General features: G+C 38.9%; 1 long non-coding RNA gene across 2 annotated transcripts; it reads right to left on the bottom strand.

The window, feature by feature from the left end:
• Positions 1 to 1,531: 1,531 nt before the first annotated feature.
• Positions 1,532 to 21,796, bottom strand: LOC143406116 (uncharacterized). 2 transcript variants are annotated; one of them, XR_013092172.1, is made up of 4 exons: positions 21,399 to 21,796; positions 18,206 to 18,279; positions 15,202 to 15,307; positions 1,532 to 1,829 (listed from the first exon to the last, which is right to left on the bottom strand). It is a non-coding gene; the product is annotated as an uncharacterized LOC143406116 (long non-coding RNA). The 2 variants fall into 2 exon arrangements; XR_013092171.1 differs by lacking the exon at positions 18,206 to 18,279.
• Positions 21,797 to 21,825: the final 29 nt, after the last annotated feature.

Raw genomic sequence — 21,825 nt, 5'->3', positions numbered from 1 at the left:
ACTATAATGCGGAGCTATCCACTCCATAAAGACTAGGCTTCACACCCATATAACCCACAGGTATTCAGGTAGTTGAAAAAGTTGTCAGAACTTAGGCTCCAGCTCCTTTTTTCATCTAAAAACGGAGCATTTTTATATAATTTCTTTTCTGTATTTTATGTTTTGTTGCCCCCACCCCCCAGTGCTAGAGATAGAACCCAGGGCCACATGCCAGGCAAGCATTTTGCCACTGAGTTACATCCTCAGTTCTGTGCAGATTTAATATAATGAATTTCCCAGACTCAACAGAGGGGAGATTCGTACTTTATGAGAGATCTTGCCATGCATTGGTCACCATTTAGAAAATTCCACACATGATACAACTTATCAGAACATATCAACTTTTTCTCCATGTTTCTGTCTACCTTGTGTATAATTCCAAATACCTGTGTATTTCATGGGGTCTTTAAAAGTAGGAGTAGGCATTTGTGTGTTGAAATATTCATTGCCTTACTGTAAATTACTTTCTTTTCATTTTCTCCCTTGAAGAATGGCAAAGATATCATATTGACTTTTTAAAAAAATACATCTGTGGACAAATTACATGATCTGTGAACATCATTGCAAGACATTTCAAGAAGCATTATAAAATATTTGTTTTAAAAGGGGAACTCTGGGCACAGAAACTCTGAGAGAGGTTCTGACTGCTCTGTTCGCTGAAATTTAACAACTTCAATACGAAGCCAAGACCAAGACGTACACTCTGCAAATATATTCTGTTATTCCCAAAAGACTTATTAGCACTGACTCTGAGTCAGGTACTGCCAAGGCTTCTGGGGATACAGGAGAGAATAACAGGAACTGACTTCCTGACTTTATGGAGTTTCTCCTGAATAAAACAAAGCCTTGTGTCTTAGTCCACCCCACAGCTATTCTCTCTCTCTCTCTCTCTCTCTCTCTCTCTCTCTCTCTCACACACACACACACACACACACACACACACACTCACACGATATCATAGATTGGTAATGTGTAAACAACAGAAATTTACTGAACATAGTTCTAGAGGGTGGAAAGTCCAAGGTCAAGGCATCAGCAGATTTGATGCTTGGTGAGGGCTCATTCCTTACTGATGGCACTTTCTGTGTGTTCTCACATGGCAGAAGGAACAAGAAGTTTCACACATGCATGTTTTACATGAAGCATATTTAATATTTACAGTTAAGAGACAACAGATACTCTGGATTCATGCCAGCCCGTTCCCCAATGCTCAGGAAAACTGCCCTGGACAAGTAGTCTCAACTGTGTGTCCTCAGTAGCACAGCAGCTGAGGGATCCTGAAAGCAGCCTTGGGTTGTGCTGAACAAGCCAAACACCAGAAACACTGGGCTGAATCAGCAGTGTCCAAGTCCATGTCTTGTTGCTATAACAGAATCCAGACTGGACACTGTATAAAGAAATTTATTTCTCACAGTTTTGAAGACTGGGATTTCTAGAAGCTAGAAGATGGCACATGATAAGGGTCTTCTTCCTATTCTTCATATGGGGAGAGAGAAGAGAAGGCAGATGAACTCATCCTCTTACCAAGAGCCCACTTCTACCAATAACTCACCTGCCCATGATAACAGGATTAATCCATTAATACCATCTCTTAAAGGATGCACCTCTCAACACTGTTGCCTTGAAGGCCAAGTTTCCGGCACAGGAACTTTGGGACACATATTGAAACCATAGCAGAGGGCATCCTGTTTCTGGGGAGGTCAACTGGAACAGAGCTCAGATTGTCCAGCCTGTCTCTCCTTATCTCAGGATGCTGTGTTCTCAGGACATTCTCTGGTTATTGTTGAGACCTGCAGGCAAGAAAGGAGGAAAAACTGGTTTGGTCCAAAGCCACCTGAAGAACTGTTCATTCCTTTCTGGTTTGCCAACAGGCCTCAAGACATGACACAGTGGGCACCCCTACCTCCGTCTTCTTGTGCAATAGCTATTTTTGTTTTGGACAAATATCACACTGTATTAGCTTTGACTTCTTAAAAGTAGGGTTGTGCCCAAGGTGGCATATGTGACATTCATGTTCCCAAATGCCCCTTCCTGAGCCTTGGAAGACATAGCTAAGTGACTGACACTCTTCTCTGCTCACCCTTCAAATCCCTCTCACAGCAGCTCTCCCTGAGTCTGCATCACTTCTTGAGAGCTGGCACATGAAAGAAGACTAATTTGCCACTCTGACCTGAGTGTATTCATCTTTGCCTTGTCTGTAGCATCTAGTTCTAGCACTTGTCAAGCTCATAAAAATATTGAAAAAAGAACTGATATTTATTTAGCATCTAAAACTCAACAGCACTCAGGCTGAGAATTTTTTTATATGTATCATACTTCTTAAATCCCTACAATAAAACTCCTGTCGGGGGCGGGAAATGTAATTTGCAGAGCAATCAAAGAAAGTGAGACCCATTTAAGTAAGAAACACCAACTCACAGATGGGATGGCTAAGACAAGTTCAAATCCAGGTTTGTCCACCTTGGAATGCCATGCTTTATCAACTTTGGACACTCAGTAACCTCTAACATCAGAAAAGAAACATGCAGTGGCTGGTTTCTTCCCTCCACTATTGTGGACAAATCATCTAGAATCCAGATCAAGGAAAGCAGACATGCATGAACCCATTAGCAGTGAGTTAGAAAGAGCAGATTATAGATATCTTCATGCCAAGAAGTGAACAAAAATAAGTAAGGTCTTACACTAAAAATAAGTGAGACAGAATCTGCAATCTTCAAGATTGTTTACTGGCTGTTAATTCTGCAGATTTGCTTTTCAAACACATTGTCTTCTGACAATGTAGTTAGAGAACACCTCCTGCAATCCCAAGTAAAGTATGGATGCATATTCTCTGCAGGACTTTGGTTTTCTTGTTTTCATTTTGGTTTTCCCCCTACAGTTCCATGTACCTCATCAGAATTTGGAGTTAGGAAAACAGAGCTGCACCTGACAAAGAAGAGGTGACTCTTGGGAGAACTGAGAGGACCCTTTAAGCACAGACTTCAACAGTCAAGGTCACTGTTTTGAATCTGAATATAGATGTGCCACCCCCTCTCCTGGACAGCACATGGCCACAGAGAGGAAACAGGAGAAAAGACAGGGAAGAGGGGAGGAATTCTAGAAAGTCAATCAGAAGGTCCTTTTGCCTACTTTCCTAAATACCAGCCATGCTCCTTATTTCTATACCATCACTACTATTATTTAATTGAGTTTAGTTTCTTCCTAGGGAGTAACATCAATGAAATCATACACTGGATATTTTTCATACTTTTTCCCAAATAGACATTAAAAAAACGGTAACTCCGAATACTAAAATGTCCACCTGAGTATCAGTATCAGTTTATATAGCTCTCTTGGGAAATGCACCATACATTGAGAAATACTATCAAGTTCATTGGATTCATGACTTTCTACTTATTTTCTTATTATTATAATTGTATAAATTTATGGAGTACATTGTGATAATTCAATACATATATCATACACCTGCTTGTTTCAAGCACCATTTGAGGTCAGAGAAGAGGAAACCTAGGGTTAGAAAATAAGGCAGTGAGCAGAAATTGGACAATTATGACTGAAAGATCTTTTAACAGAAGCTATAGTACCAATACATCAATGAAACTCAAATTCACAGCTGAAATGCCTCTGGATCATTGGAGTCCCTTTATTCTCCCTTAAAGGACACTTCAAATAGTGACAGCATCTAGAAATACAATCACATACTCAAGGGCCACTCCAGAAGTGCTGAAGAATAATCTGAGACTTGCACACCTCTGACTCCTTCCTCACCTGTAGTTCCTCCTGTCTCACCTTCCAGCCACACCCGCCAGCAGCCTACTTGGGATCTGCCCTCCAGTGGAGCCCAGCATCTGTTCCCATGTAGAAGAAATGAGCTGCTCTACAGAGCCATTCCATCTGTGGGTTGGTGTATCTTACTATTTCTTACTTGAGAAATAGTCTCCTCCACCTAGCTACCTATCGGGCAGAGAAAACCATCCTGCCAGGAATGAAGTCTTCTTCCTGCAAAGGCTGGAGAGGGAGTCATAAATATTAAAAATGTTGCCAATGTTTCTTGACTATACTAGAGTTTAGCTTGTTACAAGAAATCATTTTCCAACAGGCAGAACTTTCTGGCTCATAGTAGTGATGGTACCTCAGGCACAGTGTGCCTCACCCAGGAGGGGAGGGCATGAAGAGGCGGCATTGGAAGATTCTACACAGATGAGGAATTGCATTAGATGACCACTAATGCACACTTCCAACCTTGGCATTCTCTGCCTCTTCAGGGCTCTTGTGGCCTTTGGTTCACAGTGAGGAGAATTATGAAATCTGAGGTCATTTGGAGAAGCATTTGGGCTGAGAAGAATCTTTGACTCTAAAGCAGGAATTGGCAAACTTATTCTGTAAAGGGCCAAATAATACTGATTTTAGACTTTACCAGTTGTATGTTCTCATTTTCAATTGCTCAATTCTGTCATTGTAAGCATGAAAGAAGCCATAAATGATATATAAACAAATAAGAATGGTTATGTTCTAATAAAATTTTATTTACAAAATGGGTGCAGGTAGAGTCTTAAAATTATTTCAAAATAAAAAGCTGAAACTGGTGGCAGACTAGATGTGACCTTGTGGATGTAGTTGGCTAACCTTGCTCTAGAGGAAGTTGTCAACCTGAATACCTCTCTCCTTTCCTGCTTCATCCACTGACCACCAAGTCAGTACCACCAGTACCACCTCCTAAATATTTTTTGTGACTGCCCATGGTAGAAATAAGCCAGAGTTAGGTAAGCTTACCCAAATCATCCATGGCTGTAACCAAGAAAAGTCTAAAACTGTCCTTCTCTTTGGGGGACATGCACACATTTCTTAAAACATCAATGGTGGTTAAAACCCTAGGGTGGAAGAGTCATGGCTTTCTATCTGAGACAACTATTGTAGGTTTAGGGATGCTAAGATCAAGCCATGACCTTCCCAGATTCCTAACTAATAAAGAGCAGACCCAAAGAACCGTGAGAGAATCAAGACACAGTATTCCTAAAGGCAGGCAAGTACCAAACAACTCCCATATTAGTGCCTTAGTATGACTGTGTTGAAAGCATAGATTAATATAGACTTACTCCAGTTTTGTCCTATTCCTTGAAGACCTAAAGGTCTACCTAGAAGTAAACAGAAGTTCAAGAAGCAACCCCAAACCACCTGACCAAGAGCTATTCTCTTGAGTTGTTCTCACAGGAACAGAAGAGAGTGAGGAAGGATTCCTGGGCACATAGCCCTGTGCTTCAATGCACAGGCCTCATCACTGGGTCAGGGTGACTCCTCTGATTGATGATGTGGTGACAACCTGGAATCCACTGGATTGTATTGACTGGGTGTCAATACAATTCACCACACTGAATTCAATACAGGGGCAGGAGAAAGAAGCCCTGGGACTCTTACAACCCAAAGGAACAACTCTGATTAGATATTAATTAGCATAACTAATTAATGATAGTGACAATAATTAGTCCTTTTGAATTGATCTTTACACATCTTATCTCATTTATTATTCTGAACAACCCTGTGAGAAAAACATTCATACCAATCTAATTGTCATGTAGTAAGTTGACTAGGGCAATAAAACTTAAAATTGGCTGTAACTAAGAAAACTTGGGTATTATAAGTTCATAGTGAAAATTTGAACTTAGCTTTAGGGCAGGTTGTTCTTTTGTTCTGGAAATACTCGTCCCAATAGCCCCTATAAGTTACAGAAAGTAAGATCATCCCTACCCATTGGTTCAAGGATAAGAACATTTTTATGGGACTTGGAAATAGAGCATTGAAAGAGCTTGGGTTCAGAAAAAGCTGGTAGGTAAAATGATAATAGGTATTCTCTCTTATTTTTTATACATATGAACCCCTACACACATAAAGAAGAAACAAAGGAAACTTCTGAGAGAAGAGGGTTTGGTGTTTATTGTTATATTTACTAAGACACATCTTATAGATGAGAGAAGACCTACCTGAAGCCAGGTGGCAAAAAGAAATGGAAGAATGATGGAGCAGAAACATTCCAGGAGCATGGGCTGGTAACCCAGGCTTAGGTGGTGGGAGCAGAGTGCTACACTAGGTGGGGAGGGGAAATGTTACAGTCTGTTGTGAGGCTGCTCCTCAGGTGCTGGGCTCTGCCTTGGGAAACATGGCTGCCCTGTGTGAAGTGGAGGAGCTGATCTCTTAAAGGCTGTGTCCCTGAAAACCGAGGCCAACTGTGGAGAATGGTATCCTTAAGCAACGGTAACCCAAGAGAATGACCAGTGTCCACTGTTCTCTGAGGAAGCTCTGGAAGGGCTGGCATTTGTCCAGACTACGAGGGACTTCTCAGTTTCAGCAAGGCCAAAAAAAAGAAAAGAAAAGAAAATCCAAAGAATTGTTATTCATCTGCAGAACACCAGGGAATATTCTTTGGCATTTTGTGAAATGGCTTCTAACAATAAGCCATAGGGGGAGGGTACCCACAAAGCTGAGCAAGTGGAAGATTTTTGTCACAAAGTGTCTCTTAGAAAAGGCACATTTTTATATTTATGTGAGCTGTTAGGGTCCAGGGACTTCCAGATTATGAGCATGTGAGCCAACTGAGACTCAGAGAGAATTAATAAGAGGATCTTAAAAGTTCTTAACATTTGCGGCACACAGAATTACATGGGGAGCTTCTAAAACAGACTGATGTTTGGGCTGAAATCCAGTCCAGTAGAATCAGTCTTTTGGAGTACAGCCAGGAATCTACTATTTCTGAAAAGCTCCCCAAGTAATTATAATGTGTAGCCATGTTGTGAAGAACAGGCCTAGTTTGAGGTAGAGAGATCAGACAGAGACAAAGAGTGAGACAGACACACATTATGGGGGAAACCATGTAAGATGGCTGTTCTGGGGCTTCAGACCTCACCAAAGAGGCCCCCATGAACTAGTGCTTTACCAGAGCCTTCTGAGTATCTCTGAATACTTAATAAGTAAAAACACAACATGATCAGAACTCCTGTTTATGGAGACCCTATGCACCAAGTCCTAAGCACAGACTTTAAAGGTAAACCTCTCACTGGCCTCCTACACCTGTGTCCACACCCAAGGAGGCTGGCAGTGATGAGGATGCCAAGGCCTAGCGGCATGTATAACAGAACAGTCCAACCCACACAGCAAGCCGTGATGCTGCTCGGGTTCCATCTTAGGAGAAAAAATTTGTTTTGTTACTAGGGATATGGGGTCTGATTAACTTTGAATTTATGGCAATTTGTGACAGGGAAAAATGCAGCCAGGAAACTGAAACCAGCCCAAAGTCTGCCCTGGTAGCTTCCCTCTGTCTTTCTATGTCCTTTCCTGGGTTTATAAGTAGGAATAAAATAGGAAGAACCAGAGGGACACTTGCAGTGTTGTACTACTAAGTGTTTAAAAACTAGCCCTATGGGAAGAGAAAGGCTGATTTGTGTCATTTGCCAATTTCTGTCCTATAAATACTACTGTGACGGTCAACTTGTAGGTACAAAATTGGCATTACCTACTTCACAAATTTCCTAAAAAATTAGCATTTGAGTTGATTTAGCCAGCTCTCGTTCACCTCTGGAACTGATTCCATTCTACAAAAAAATAATGCTTTTTTTTTTAATTAGAAGTAGAGCCTTCCCCATCCATAGTAGAATCCAGATCCTCTTGGCATCCTTCAGTGATCGTGTCACTGGGAAGAGGGTCTGAAGGAGTTCCAAGAGTGGAGTGGGGACTTGCCTTAGAACATGTGGAGTCCTTGGAAAATATAATGGAGAAAAATTTCAGCAAATTCCAGTCAAAGACTGTTGTAGTCAGCTTTTTTAGTGCTGTGACCAAAAGACCTGACAAGAACAATTTTAGAGAAGGAAAAATGTGTCACTCATAGTTTCAGAGGTTTTAGTCCATAGATGGCCAACTCCATTGCTCTGTGCCTTGATAGAAGGGTGTGGAGGATAAAACAGCTCAGGTCATGGATACCAGGAAGCAGAGAGAGAGCTCTCCTTGCCATGACAAAATATAAATTCCAAAGGCACGCCCCCAGTGACCACCTCCTCCAGGCCCATACTACCTCCTTACAATTACCACCCAGTTAATCCCTATCAGAGGATTAATGCGTTATTAGGTTAAGACTCTCATAACCCAATCATTTCACATATAAACTTTCTTGTATTTTCTCACATCTGAGCTTTTGGGGGAACACTAACATCTAAATCATAACATCACACTCTTGGGCCCCAAAAGCTCATGCTCATCTCACAGCGCAAAAATATCTTTAGTTCATTTTCAAGAGTCCCAAAATATCAACAGTTCTAAATTCACCCAAAAGTCCAAATCCAAAGTCTGCACGGAGATTCAAGGCAAACTCTTAGCATGAGCCCCTATTAAAACCAAAAGCAAGTTACACATATGCAATATCAAAATGCACACAGTAAACATTTCCACAGAGAGAAACAGCAGCATAGAAAGAAGAGATAGGCCCAAAACAAGACTGAAATCCAGCTGGGCAAACAAGTTCTATAGCTTCCCTATCTGGAGCCATGGATTCACGAGGTTTTCTTCAAAGGCTTGTGTAGCTCTGCCCCTATGGCCTTGATGGTTGCAGCCCACATGGCCTCTCTCGACTTGTTTCTGCTTGATTCCTGCATGTTTCCACATTACTGGCATTTCTTAATCTTGGTAGTCCCAAATGCATCTTTGGCTTCCTTCTCATAGCTCCATACATTGCCTTTTCAGGAGCTGCCTGCAGGGACTCTGACTCTCTTGCACTTTGCCTGGAATCCCAGGACTTGCTTTGAAATCTTGGTGGAAGCCTCCATGACCCCCTAATTCCAATGCCCTGGATTCCTGCAGAAACAACACCACATGGTTGATGCCAAGGTCTGCCACCTCCTCAAGCAGTAGTCAAGCCTCCTGGGGCCCTCATTGCAGCAACCTCTGAGTACCTGGATGGCTGAGCACGGTGAAACAACTTCCTAAGCGCCTCTGTAAGTACGCCTCACTGGTCTCTGCTTAAGGGAATTTTTATTTTTACACCTTTGAGCCTGAGATGGGTAAGGTTCTACAGATTCCTGCAATCCCCTCAATCCATCTTTCCCATTGTTCCTAGGTAAAGTAATTAATGTTTCTTTAGTGGCTATAATGTCTTTTAACTACCACACCTTCCCTAGCCCATGGTTACTCACAGTTCTCTGGCCAAACTACAAGTTCTTCAAATTTTTCTGCTTTGCTTTCTGCTCCTAATTACTAGAATAAACTTGGCTAAAAGATGCCAGCAACATCCAGGATATCTTCAGGAGGTGTCCTGAAGGCTGTCTTACAATTTCCTCCACCATATTAATTACCCCATCACCTTTAAATTCAGTCTAACAGAAAGTCTCAGGACATGTACAAATTATAGACAACTCCTTAGCTAGAACATAACACAAATGACCTTTAGTCCAATGTCCAATAGAGTCCTCCTCCTGCTCTGAAAACTCATGAGCTCAGACTTCACCGTTCACAGTCCTATTGGCACTCTGGTCTTCCCAGCTCTCACTACAGTCACTCACCACAAAGCTCTGCTTACAACAATCTAAAACTTTTCCAGCTTTAAATCTCTAAACTTTTCAGAATTTCTTCCCAAATTTTAAAAAGCTCCAAAAGCTTCTGAACCACATGGTCAGGTTAGTCCAGCAACAACCCCACTTCTTGATACCAATTTAAATTTTAGTCAGTTTTTTGACTGATGTGATCAAAAGACCTGACAATAATTTTAGAGGAGAAAGGTTTCTTTGGTGCTCATAATTTCAGAGATCTCAGTCCATAGATGGCTGACTCCATCACTCTGTCTGAGGTGAGGCAGGACATCAAGACGGAAGGGTGTGGAGGAAGGTTCCTGGGGACATGCATAGGGGGTTTGTATTTTGTCCTTGTTGAGCAGAGCTCTTTCCTTCTGCATCCTCATCATGTCCTGAGCGGCTTTCCTCCACTGTACTCTTCCACTATGAGGCTGAGCCTCACCTAGAGACCCTAGGAATGGAGCCAGCTATCTATGGACTGAGACCTCTGAAACCATGAGCCACAAAATAAACTTTTCCTCCTTAATATTGTTCTTGTTGGATTTTTGGTCACAGCAGTGAAAAAGCTGACTAAAGCAATAACCAAAGGTCCTAATAGTGGTAACAACCGTCTGAATTTAGACAAGTAAACCTATACCTTTTACATCTGTATACATCTCAAGATTTGGAATTTTTCAATAGCAGTTCTATTAAATCAGAATCAAGCTAACTCAGAATAAACTTGTAATTTCAACACAGTCTCTTTTGATAGTTATTATCACATATCATACATCGGAACCTTTTTGGCTTTTGTAGGGCTGACATAAGTGTACATCTTAAGTTATATTTACAAGGACCTTGTCTTTCTCCTTTTAAATGTTCATGCCTACATAACCGTCCTTTCACTTTTCTTCTTCCCTTATGTGAGTATATTTGTCTTCAGTTATACTTCCATGTTGGGCATTCAAGATCACATACATGACCCCTGTGTTGGTCAAAAATTAATCATTTTCTGTTCTACTATTAAGGTCACCTGAGACTCCCTGGGAGTTACTTTTAGGAACATGTGGAGGTCTCCTGGTTCCTTCAGTCTTTTTCTTCTTCCAGTTGGGCCATCTGTCAGTATGGGTCAGGGACCTGCTGACCATGTGGCTTACCTTGGAAGTTTTAGGGATATTTTCCTTTTCAACGACCCTCCTCTATGCAGAACATACACTGATTGACTTCCTGTTCTCAAATCCCCCTATGCAGTAGGTCAGGTGATTCACCAAAGTGACAGGCCTTCAGGGGGGTCCCATAGTTCCTCAGGTCCTAAAAGACCTTGGAAGGGAAGACCCAAATGTTGGCTATTTTTCCTTAGCTCTGTTGTTTCCTTGGCTTTCAGCTCCATGTCTCAGTTGTTGAATACCTGGGAGGTCAGTTCTACCAGTCATGAACTGGGAGTAGTAGGTTTTAATTTAACATATGCCATTTTACAGTTACACCTTCCATTACCTCAGGGTCAGTATTAGTTTGGGGAGTCAGTTCATATCAGTGTCATGTAGGTGATGACTCACTGTCTCAAAATACCTCAGGTTTTTCTGTTGGAAATTTTACTTTTGCAAAATGCTACCAGGCAACAATTTCACAAATAAAATACAAAATAAAATTAATAATAGCAAAAAATATTCAGTTTGTATAATATTTCTGAACCAAAAAGCATAATTTTATAACATTAAAGTACCTTATATGACTGTTTAGCCTATACAAAAATCCATAATTTGTCAACTCAGTCACACATAAAATCTTTTACAAGTTCTATTTCCTTTTAAAAATCCTTTTACAACTTTCAAATTCCTATTATACTCACCCAAATTCATACTTAATTTTGTATTATATCAATTTTGGAATTGTAATATTGTTTATGCCAAACATTTATCCTTTTGAACAGAACTTAAGATGAAATTAATTTTAGGGGACTTTACAGAGCAATAGTAAACTTCTTTTTTTTTTCATACACCAACAATTTATAAAAACACATTTATTAATAGACCCAAATATGTATTTTAAAATATTTAAGATGTCAAGAGTACTTGAATCTATAGTTAATGACTGACAATTTAGAATTTTAACTTACACATGACTCAGGTTTTTTTCCAATACATTTACCAATGCTTATCCCATTTCTATAAAACCTAATTTACCTACTTAAACAGCTAATTTTAGCTTACCAATGAAAAACAAGATATCAGACAAGTATAGTTATCATTTTAAGCATATTTTTCCTGCCAAGGAAGAACCCTAAAAGCAATGGACATTGTAATCTAAACATCTTAACAGAAAAATACAGTCTCAATTGCCTAATAACTTAGTAAAAAAATGTGTATTAATAATTTTAAAGACAAGTTTACTTTCATCTTGCCCACAAATTTGAGTTAACTTAAGATATATAACAAAGATATATTTAAGTCACTTGGTCTACAAGGCATTTGGTGTTATGTCTTTTTAAATTTATGAGTGCTCCTTTGTTTATAAGCCAATTTGGTGCCATGTACACATAATATACTGTATACACATATATACATAAACTTACATAAAAAGACAAAACAAAGATTTTACAGCTCGCATTTGGATTCACCATTTGCCAGTTTTCAAAAAGTTAGATTATTGATGATTATCATAGCCCCAAGCAATCCTTAATATCATATCTGTACTTCCAAAGATATAATTCAGTTGAAGCAAGGTAGAAATTTTACATATACAAAATCTCAATATCACTAAGAAAGGCATAGGCAAAAGCCCAGTGAAAGCAGAAGGTTTAAAAAGGAGACTTTTATGCAAATTTAATATATTTTCCTATTTTATGAACTACTCAGTAGAGTAGACCCTACAAATGAAAAAAAAATTTGTAAAGAATTAAGAAAATTATATTTTAGAGAACTATTTACTTGCTTTCTAATCCAATGTAGCACTTAAATGAGTAGGACAAAGAGCACTATGTCCACCAACTCAGGAATGCCTCCTTTGATATTTTGAAAGCTTTTTGAATTAGATTTCTACCCAATAATGTTTTTACGACTCATTTTGTTAGTGCTTAATGTATTGGCTAGAGCAAGAATTCATTCTAGGGCACAGAAACATTTCTTTCCAGAGTCACCAATGGACCAGGTAGCCCCTTTAACAAAGAAGAAAGAAAGAAAGTTTCTCAGGAAACAGAAGAAGGAAAAAGACAAAGAAACAAAAATTTGGTCTTTAAATTTGCATAAACCAGGTATCAGATACCCTTAGGTACACTAGAATCTAGTCTGCTTACTAAACAGACCATGCACCAGATTTAGAATTCCAGAAACCAAAGTAGAGCCTGTCACAAATGTCTATCATGTGAGAAATAGATTATAGCATAGGGAACACAGACACATGGAGGCCTGTACAGTTGGGGACATCCAGGGCCATGTTTTCCAACTATAACTGACAGTGAATCAATGGTTCAGGTGGCCACTTGTCATTCATGAGGCAAATCTGCCTTGATCATCACTACTGTTTATTTTCTACTTCTAAAGGGCAAGATCCCTCTTTGTCCTTTAGTCCCAACTGAGTTTGAGAGTTAGCCCTTGGATTGCTTGAGGTAATAATACTTGAATAACCAGTTTTCTCAGAAAAGGTAGCAGGGAGAAAACAAGCTAAATAGATAATCAGATCTTGTACATTTCTCTTCCCATTTATAGAGTAAATCTCCATTCCCTAATTTATATTGGAACCAAGCCACATCAATTTCTTTTTTTTTCTTTAATTGTGTACTCCAATGACTTTCTTCTGTTATTGTAAAAATTAAAAAAGAGAGAATTATGATATTAAAGATCTTAGGGTACCTTATGAGTCTCCACCAAGATGGGACTTTTTATTCTGACCCATGTTGTATCTTTGATGTACTTTATGAGCCAATTTACTCCAAAGTATTGGCAGTATGAGCATCCTCATTCCTGATACATCTATTCCTGCTTCCAGGCATTCCTGGAGCCCCCAAAAGCCCAGTCCCAAATTTGAACTCTTCAAGCAAAAGCAAAATAGAAGTCTTAGTCTCTTATTAAAAGAATATTCGTGAGGTTTCAAGTAATCTAGGTGCAACTGAAAACTTACACTTTTTAAAATAGGACACAAAGACTTTATACAGAGTATTTTAGGAGGATTTGGAAATACTAAAGACAGAGTTAGACAAGCTTCAATAAAAGAAAATCTATTTATAGTTGATGTCTTACTCTAAGTAACAAATAAGATCACCTAAATCTTATAGCAGTTTAGATTTAAAAGTGATACCTTTGATTTCAAACGTGGAGCAGGCAGCCAGTGTGAGAAGGCTGAGAATTCAAGATAGGAAGGTGCCAAGCAACACTCTGTTTAGATCTTGAGGATTTTGTCTTTGCTTCAACCTACTTTTTTTTTTCTTAATTTTCTTTGGGAGTAAAATTTTTAGACCAAGGGGGCTGCCTCTTTTATGCCCACCCTAGAAACACCTCTTGTAAAGATTTATCCTAAGCCTGGAAAGTTACCCCCTGGACTTTCTATGAAAAGACTTATTGGGCTAAGTCTCTATTAGAATAAATACATTCATTCTAATAAAATTTGATAAAAAGTAAAATATATCAAATGTATGTTCAATCAAAAAGAATCTTTGCTGTTACTCAGATTTTTTAATGTTTATCTAAATTTCACCTAGTAATCATCTCATACTCTTGTCACAGAGTAGTGACATTTAAATACAAGTTCCTCATTTAGGTCCAGGAAAGTACAATAGTCATTTTGGTGTCCATTGTCTAAAATAATTACTAAAGGGGATTTTTATTCAACTTTCTTTTAAGAAGTGGCCCCATTTTCTCTTTTTCCAAATAACTGCTCCCACTGAGACATGCCACTAAATTCCACAGAAACCATTCTTCAATAAGTTCTTGCTTTTGTAAGATGCCACTCCCCAATCCATGGTTTCCCTGGAGTAACTGAAGCACTGTTATGAAAAGAGCAACCCATCTGGCTTGAGGAATATCAGCTCTGTGTTGGCATTCTGGTGCAAGCCGGCATCAATTAGCAGGAAGTGCCAAGGTTATGGTTTGTTTACAAATGGGTAAATATTGAGGAATGTTGATATTCATTAGTCCCTGTGCATGCTGCACCATTCCTCACAATCCCTTGCCATTTAGTACCCTTCTGTTACCATAGCAGTGCACATTCCAATTCAACAACACTCTATCAGTTTGGGTCATTTTTGGAATTTGTTCCACATAATCAAATGAAGTGTAGGAACAAGTCTAACTGGGCTTCAGGAACATGTGGAGTGCAGGCAGGGCATTTGCTGTCCACCCTACTTCCAGTGGCTTCACAAATGTTTCTCCTATTGAGACTGGCTCTGTTCAGAGAGCAAAGGCTCTGCTGCTGACTACTCCAGACTTCCACTTATGGCATGGACATTAGTGGGCTACCAATTATCTTCAGAACTCCCATGAAAGAGTTCTGATTGGTCCAGTTTGGGTCTTGTGCTCATCTTCAGATTATTTACCAATATCAATAAATGTTTGCCTTTACTTAGTTTTCTACAAGGAACTTGTCACTGGTGTAACCATTAACAATTTCAATAAAAAATATGGCCAATTCAATTAGTTGTTACCTGAGATAGAATAGTTGGGTCTCCCAAACAGGTCCCACAGCAATACTTGGAGTTGGTGACCAACGTGGGGCTCAATCTTCAGTCTTAAAATGTCAGAGATGATTGTCTACACAAAGGGAGGATCTGAATCTCAGCTGGTTTCCAAGTCCTTAGAGTCATATGCATAAAAATCACTCATGGGAAGATATAACCTCCAAGTAGACAGCTTCATTTATTTAATGATCAGAACTTTTTCTTCCTACAGGCATTTCCAAATGTGAAACCAAATGTAATCCAAAAAGTACTTAATGACCATACAGTCAGAGAAGGAATTAATTAGATGATTTTAATGGCTGGCACCCAGCAGCTAATGCATATTCTCTGTAGAGACCATGCCAGTTCTCTCATTTTGGATTCCTCCCTTTCATAGATGCAATCTCCCCTCTGAAAGGATTCTTTCTTCAAATATATCAAACTACTTTGACTCACATATCTAATTATTTATTTATAATCACTATTTGGTCATATCTCTCAGAATTTCTTCTTGAACGCCCTGGATTAAATTTGGGGTATTCAAATAATATTGTTTCTACAACTCTTACTTCAATTTCTACTTTTCCTAAATTCATTCTTGTAGGTAGGGCTTTAGTTTTCAAGCCATCATGTACTATGTAGAATATTCAGGAAACATACATAAAAACTGTTTTAAAAACCAAAACAATTTTCTTATACACTAAATGGTTATTAAACTAAAATATTCAGGAAATATACAGTAAGGTTATTTTTAAACAAAAATATTTTTCTTGAGAACCAAATGTAAAACTTCTTTCTAATAAGCATATAAAGGGATATCTTTTTTTTCATGACATCTACAATAGTACCATCCCAGTTTTCAAACTAGTGAGCAATTCAGTAATATTTAACACCCTCCAACCCAGTGCTGGAGATCAAATCCAGGGCCTTGGATGGACTAGGTAGATAGGCAAGTGCTTGACCACTGAATTATACTCCCAGCACAAATCACTAGTATTAATAGGGACCAGCCATCTAAATTCACAATAAAGACGAATTTGGAAACCTTATTGCTATTGTTAGTAGGAGTTTTAATACTAAAACCAAAGAAATATGAAAAAGAGAAATACTAACTCCATAAAAGGAATAGCCTCTTATAAAAAGAAATGTTCAAAGTTGAAAGAATACAATAAAAATATTACAAAAAGACTTAAATGAACCATAAGTGGCCATCAGGAATCAGGGTTCTCCAAATATTGATGAGAAAATTCAGATTTTAGAAGTTGATCTCGCCAAGCCACCAAAGCCAGAAATAATTTTTTCACAACATAGTAAATTTGCATGTGTGTTAATGGAAAGTTTAAGTTTACTATTAATAAATGGGCAAGATCACAGACTAGTTTTTTGTTTTTCCTTTTTAGTGGTGGTGGTACTGGTAATTGAATCCAGGGGCACTCTACCACTAAGCTACATCTCTAGCCCTTTTTACTTTTTTTTTTTTTTTTTTTGAGACAGGGTCTGAATTGCCTAGGCTGATTTCAAACTTGTGATCCTCCTGTCTCAGCCTTCCCCCACAATAGATGGGATTACAGGTGGGTGCCCATGTGCTGAACCAGAACAATTCAATAGATATAAAATATACTGTAGTAAATGTTCGTTTACTGAGCAGATAATGTGTGCCCAAAACATACAAGGGACTTTGTTTCTATTCTCATTTACAGCATGACCAGAGACTATAACAAATGGTCTCACTCTTTTCCTTTAACCTTGTTCTTTCCTCAACATGGAAATCTTCTCTTTTTTCTATTTGTCCAAATTTCACTCATTCTTGTCCCATCATTCTAGATATGGAATATCTATAAAATTTTTATGTGATTATATATAATATATAGTAACATAATTATAATAATTTTAACAATAATAAAATTATATTGTAACAATTTTTAAATTAATGACAATACATATATAGACTCTAGATTATTATTTCCAGGCTATTTTAATGTACCTGTTTCAAGTTTGTTGAAACATTTGCAGAACTGAACACTTAGGACTTTCTGGGTTAACATTCATTTCATCTAGTGGGCATACTATAAACACTGTCATTTATATGACTTGACCTAGATCTTCTAAAACTGAATTAGGCAAATCTCCACTTTTCAGAGAGGCAAATTTTTACCTAGTAAAGGCAGAAATTCTCACATACTTTCTGACTCATCACTCTCACAAACACACCTTTGCTGCCTCCTTTGAACCCAGCAGTTGGCAAACTTGAAAGGGCCAGATAGGTCAATATTCTTAGCTTTGCAAGCCATGCAGTCCCTGCCTGAACCTGGCATTGAAGCAAAGGCAGGTATAGATAATAAGCAAAACCAGTGGGCGTGGCTGTCTCAGTAAAACTTTGTTTATAAAAATAGGTAGATTTGACTAGGCCTGTGGGCCATAATTTGTCCAGTTCATTGTTCCTCAGATAAAAATCTATCAGAAACTGTTAAAGATGGAAAGTCCCAGGTCCTTCCCAAGCCCTACCAAATCAGAGTCTCAAGGAAAGAGCCTGGTCCTGTGTCTTTAAACAAGTCTTCTAGGAAATTCTGGTGCAAGCTCAAATTTGAGTAACACTATAACTTTCTCATTACCCACAGAGAACCTTCTTAAAATATTAACAACTAAAGTAGTTAATATGTCTGACCTCAAAAAGAAGTCCTCCCTCCCCCTCCCTCTTTATGATCCCCCTCCTACCCCAATATGCTGGGGATTACAAAACCAAATCCTAGTCTATTTTGGTTGTGACTGCTATCATGCAGCTGCAGACCCATCTTCCTTTTTCTCAACAGCTGGGACTCAGTCACTATCTTGAATTCTGCAGCTCTTAAGTAACACAAGCTCACACCACTTAACACACATTCACCATTTCACAAGCACCCTCCTCTCGGGCTCTTCCAGAATGACAGGGAGTGAGGAGGTTTACAGTCTCTGTCACAGGTCTTGGAATCACCTCTCTCCCTCCCTACCTTACCATCCCTTCCAGTTGCCTCTCCTCTTCTCCCATACCAGTGTGTAAGGCTCTGCCCAATCTCTGTGAAAGTGGAGCTGGTGAAATAGAAAAACACACAACTGAAATTGAAAAACAGCTATGACCACGTAGTTTGTCTCATAGAGGCAAATGACACACCTTTTTTATCCCCCTTTGAGCTCTGCCTGTGCTATCATTGAAAAGATTCTACAGGCTTTAGACTGATAAAGAGTTGCTTAGAAAATGACAGTCATTCACTTTTTTATAACAAAAGACTTAGTCAAGATGGGGATGCCACAGAGTGAGGATACAAGGAAGGAAACAAATAACTCTGCCTGGAAACCAGACAGGCTCCCCAGGGTTGGGAAATCACCAACGTTTGACTTTCACTAGATATCCTCCCAGAAACAGTGTTGGGAGGCTTGAGTGGGGTGGTGAGAAGGCTAGACAGCAAGACAAAGAGGAATCCCAGGAGCCAACTACACGGCAGGAGCTGGGTGCACAAGGACACAGACAGCTACCAATAATGGCTATCACAAAAACCTACCTTTGCCTCCTCATTCCCAAAGTATTGCTAAAATTTGTTTAACTGTGACCTTATCTCACTTGGGAAACAAAATGAGAGTTTATCATGTTCAGGGAAGAAGTATTAGGACTTGTTGGGATGTTCTAAATTCAGGACATACATACAGATGGGTAGGGGTATGATGGAGATTATTTTTTTGTGTGAAAACCTCACCTCTTCCAGGACCTAATATAGTCAAAAATTTTTACATTTTATATTTTATTTTATTTTTTGGTCCTAGGGATTGAACCCAGGGGAACTTTCCCACTGAGTTACCTCCCCAGCCCCTTTTATTTTTAAATTTTGAGACAGGGTCTCTCCTTGTTGCTGATGCTGGGCTCAAATGTGGATCTTCCTATCTCACCCTCTGGAATTACTAAAATTACAGGCTGTATCCAGCGTGTACCGCTGCATCCAGCACATTTAAATTTTTTTAAAGTTATTTTAGCCAGGTGCAGTGACCTAGTCTGTAATCTCAGTGACTCCAGAGACTATGACAAGAGGATTACAAATTCAAGGTCAGCCTCAAGAAATTTGGTGAAACCCTCAAGTAACTTAGCAAGACCCAATCTCAAAAAAAAAAAAAAAAAAAAAAAAATGTGAAAGGGATAAATTTTAAAATAAATATATAAAAAAGACTGGGGACATAGCTCAGGGATGAAGTGTCCCTATGTTCAATCCCCAGTACCAAAAAATAATAATAAAATAATAATTAAATATGTGTCTCCTTCACCCCAGGTATTTTGCAATGCTCATCCCTAGGACCCATCTTCAAATGGAAAGAAAAAGAAACTTTGTACAGCCAAAGAAGTACATATCAGTGACCTTGATTCTTTTCAATGTATCCAGAATGTTTTTCAAGGCTACAACATTGTTCTGGTTACACTGTGTTTAGTATATTGCCAGTAACAAGTGTAACTTGAACTCATGGGTACAAATGTGCTATTTCTTTTAGCCTAAGACTGTGCTATTCAATAAAGCAACTATCACAAGCCAGGTATCCCTTATCTGTTTATAATCATTCTCATATTAACACATTTTGAAAAACTTTTGAGAATTTTCCTACAGGCTATTCACAAAATAATAATATTTATTAGCTACTAAACAAGTTCTGGTTTTGGCAGAAAATCCCTTATTGTTTGACTATTTTCTTTTTTCAGTTATTTTATTGGTGTATTGTAATTGTACGTATTGATGGAATTTGTTACATATTCATACATGCAAACAATATAATATGGCCAATATAACTCCCCAGCCTTTCCCCCAAGTTTGTTCATTATGCCTAATTAAATTTATGAAATTTTACATAAGCCTTACAGACAATCCTTAGTTATTCTCAAAAGGATGAATAAACGTGATATACACATCCACATATACCACAGAAATACCATACCTTTTCCATAGTATACACTTGATAAATAACAGAAGTTTTGCAACATATTGTACCCCATTGGTGGTCAATTAAGTGAAGAGAATCATGTTGTAGTCTCATCTTATTTTCAAAACTAATTTTGAAAATAGTGTAATATTTTACACTACTTTAACCTTGACTATTTTTAGTTAAAAATCTTTAAAGACTACTTTCATGATTTTTGCTCCCTCCCTTTCCTGTGTCTCTCTCCTTCCCATCCCCACCACCCGGCACCCAGCCCCAAGTCTTCACTATGCTCCCTAAAACACAGGACAATATTTAAGTTGAAATGATGAAGTCAAAAGGACTCTGATGGGGAAAAAAAAATCTGATTTGGCAGATTTACATGAAAATAGGTCCTGTTAATTAGGTTACATGATAAACATTTGCAACTTGAATGAACAAAATCAATGCTGCAAAAGTTTTGACAAAAACATAACTTAAACGTCTAATAATGAAAAACGTTTATCCAACACTATTCTTAAAAATGAACAATGTTTACATTTTCACCAAACTTTAATTATATCCAGTTAAACAAGGCATATTTCATTGAAAACGTTTAATTTATAGTTATTTGGTATTGGATAAAGCTTCCAGAATCTGAAAAAGTTTCTAGAGTAAGGACTAGGTAAACAAATCCTTTGGTAAGCCAGTTGATTCTCATTTGGTCGCTGTCAATAAAATTGAGGGAGGACCTAATTGAATATTCACCTTATAAATAACCAAAATAATTTTTTGAGGTTAAGATTGTAATAAATGACCTTGCTACAACAAAATTCATCCATTTCCTAGTTCAGAACTTGCGTATGTGAACAAGGTTTCTCAGGCCATACAACTATAACAGTTAAAAAAAGGGAAAGAATTGATGCTCTACCCTTTTTCCCCTCTAAGAAGAAGAAATACTCATCCATAGATGCATGAATTTTAAAAGGAACAATATCCATCTTATGGATGCACATTTTCTAATAAAATTTACATTCTATTCAATAGTTACGAAAATTTGTAATTTTTATATTGCTTTGATACGGCATTAATAATAATTTTAAAGATAACTCAGCCCAAAATCAAGTGATCTGCTGGCTGTGAAACCTTGTGCAATTCAACCTCTTTGGGCCTGAGTTTCCTGGTTTGTGAATTGGGGATAGCAATGTGACCTAGCCCTTAGCATTTTTCTGAAGATTGGATGAGTTGACCTACTGCGCAGGCTACGTGAGCTTTACCTGTTATTTTGGTAATCAAGAGCAAAACCCTTCACCCTAAGAGCTGGGGGTGTCTTCCCCGGCGGGAAAGGGATGGAGGGCAGGGGTCTTTTCGCAGGCACACATCCCGGGTGGCACGGACTGGGGGGACTCAGCTGAGACCTCCGGGGCAGAGCACGGGGCAGGACCGCAGGCTGAGACAGAGCGCAGCCTCGCGGAGTTTGAAATGACCTGACCCGCCTGACGCACACGTTTGCTCCAAAAACGTCCACGGTCTCGGTGGCTTCAAGAAACCGGAGCAAGAGCGCCCTTGCAACGCCTGGTGGGCGGAACCGGCCAGCGCCCCACCCCGCGGTCCGGCCCTCGGCCACCAGGTGCCCTGACGGCCCCTGGAGTCCCTAGGAGTGCGGCAGGTTGAGCTCGCGATCTTCCTGAAGTCCACACTCGG

This window comes from Callospermophilus lateralis, chromosome 8 (genome assembly GCF_048772815.1).
Source record: "Callospermophilus lateralis isolate mCalLat2 chromosome 8, mCalLat2.hap1, whole genome shotgun sequence".
Taxonomy (NCBI): Eukaryota; Metazoa; Chordata; class Mammalia; order Rodentia; family Sciuridae; genus Callospermophilus; species Callospermophilus lateralis.
Note: the sequence above shows the minus strand (reverse complement) of the source record. Positions and strands in the feature narration are given on the sequence as shown.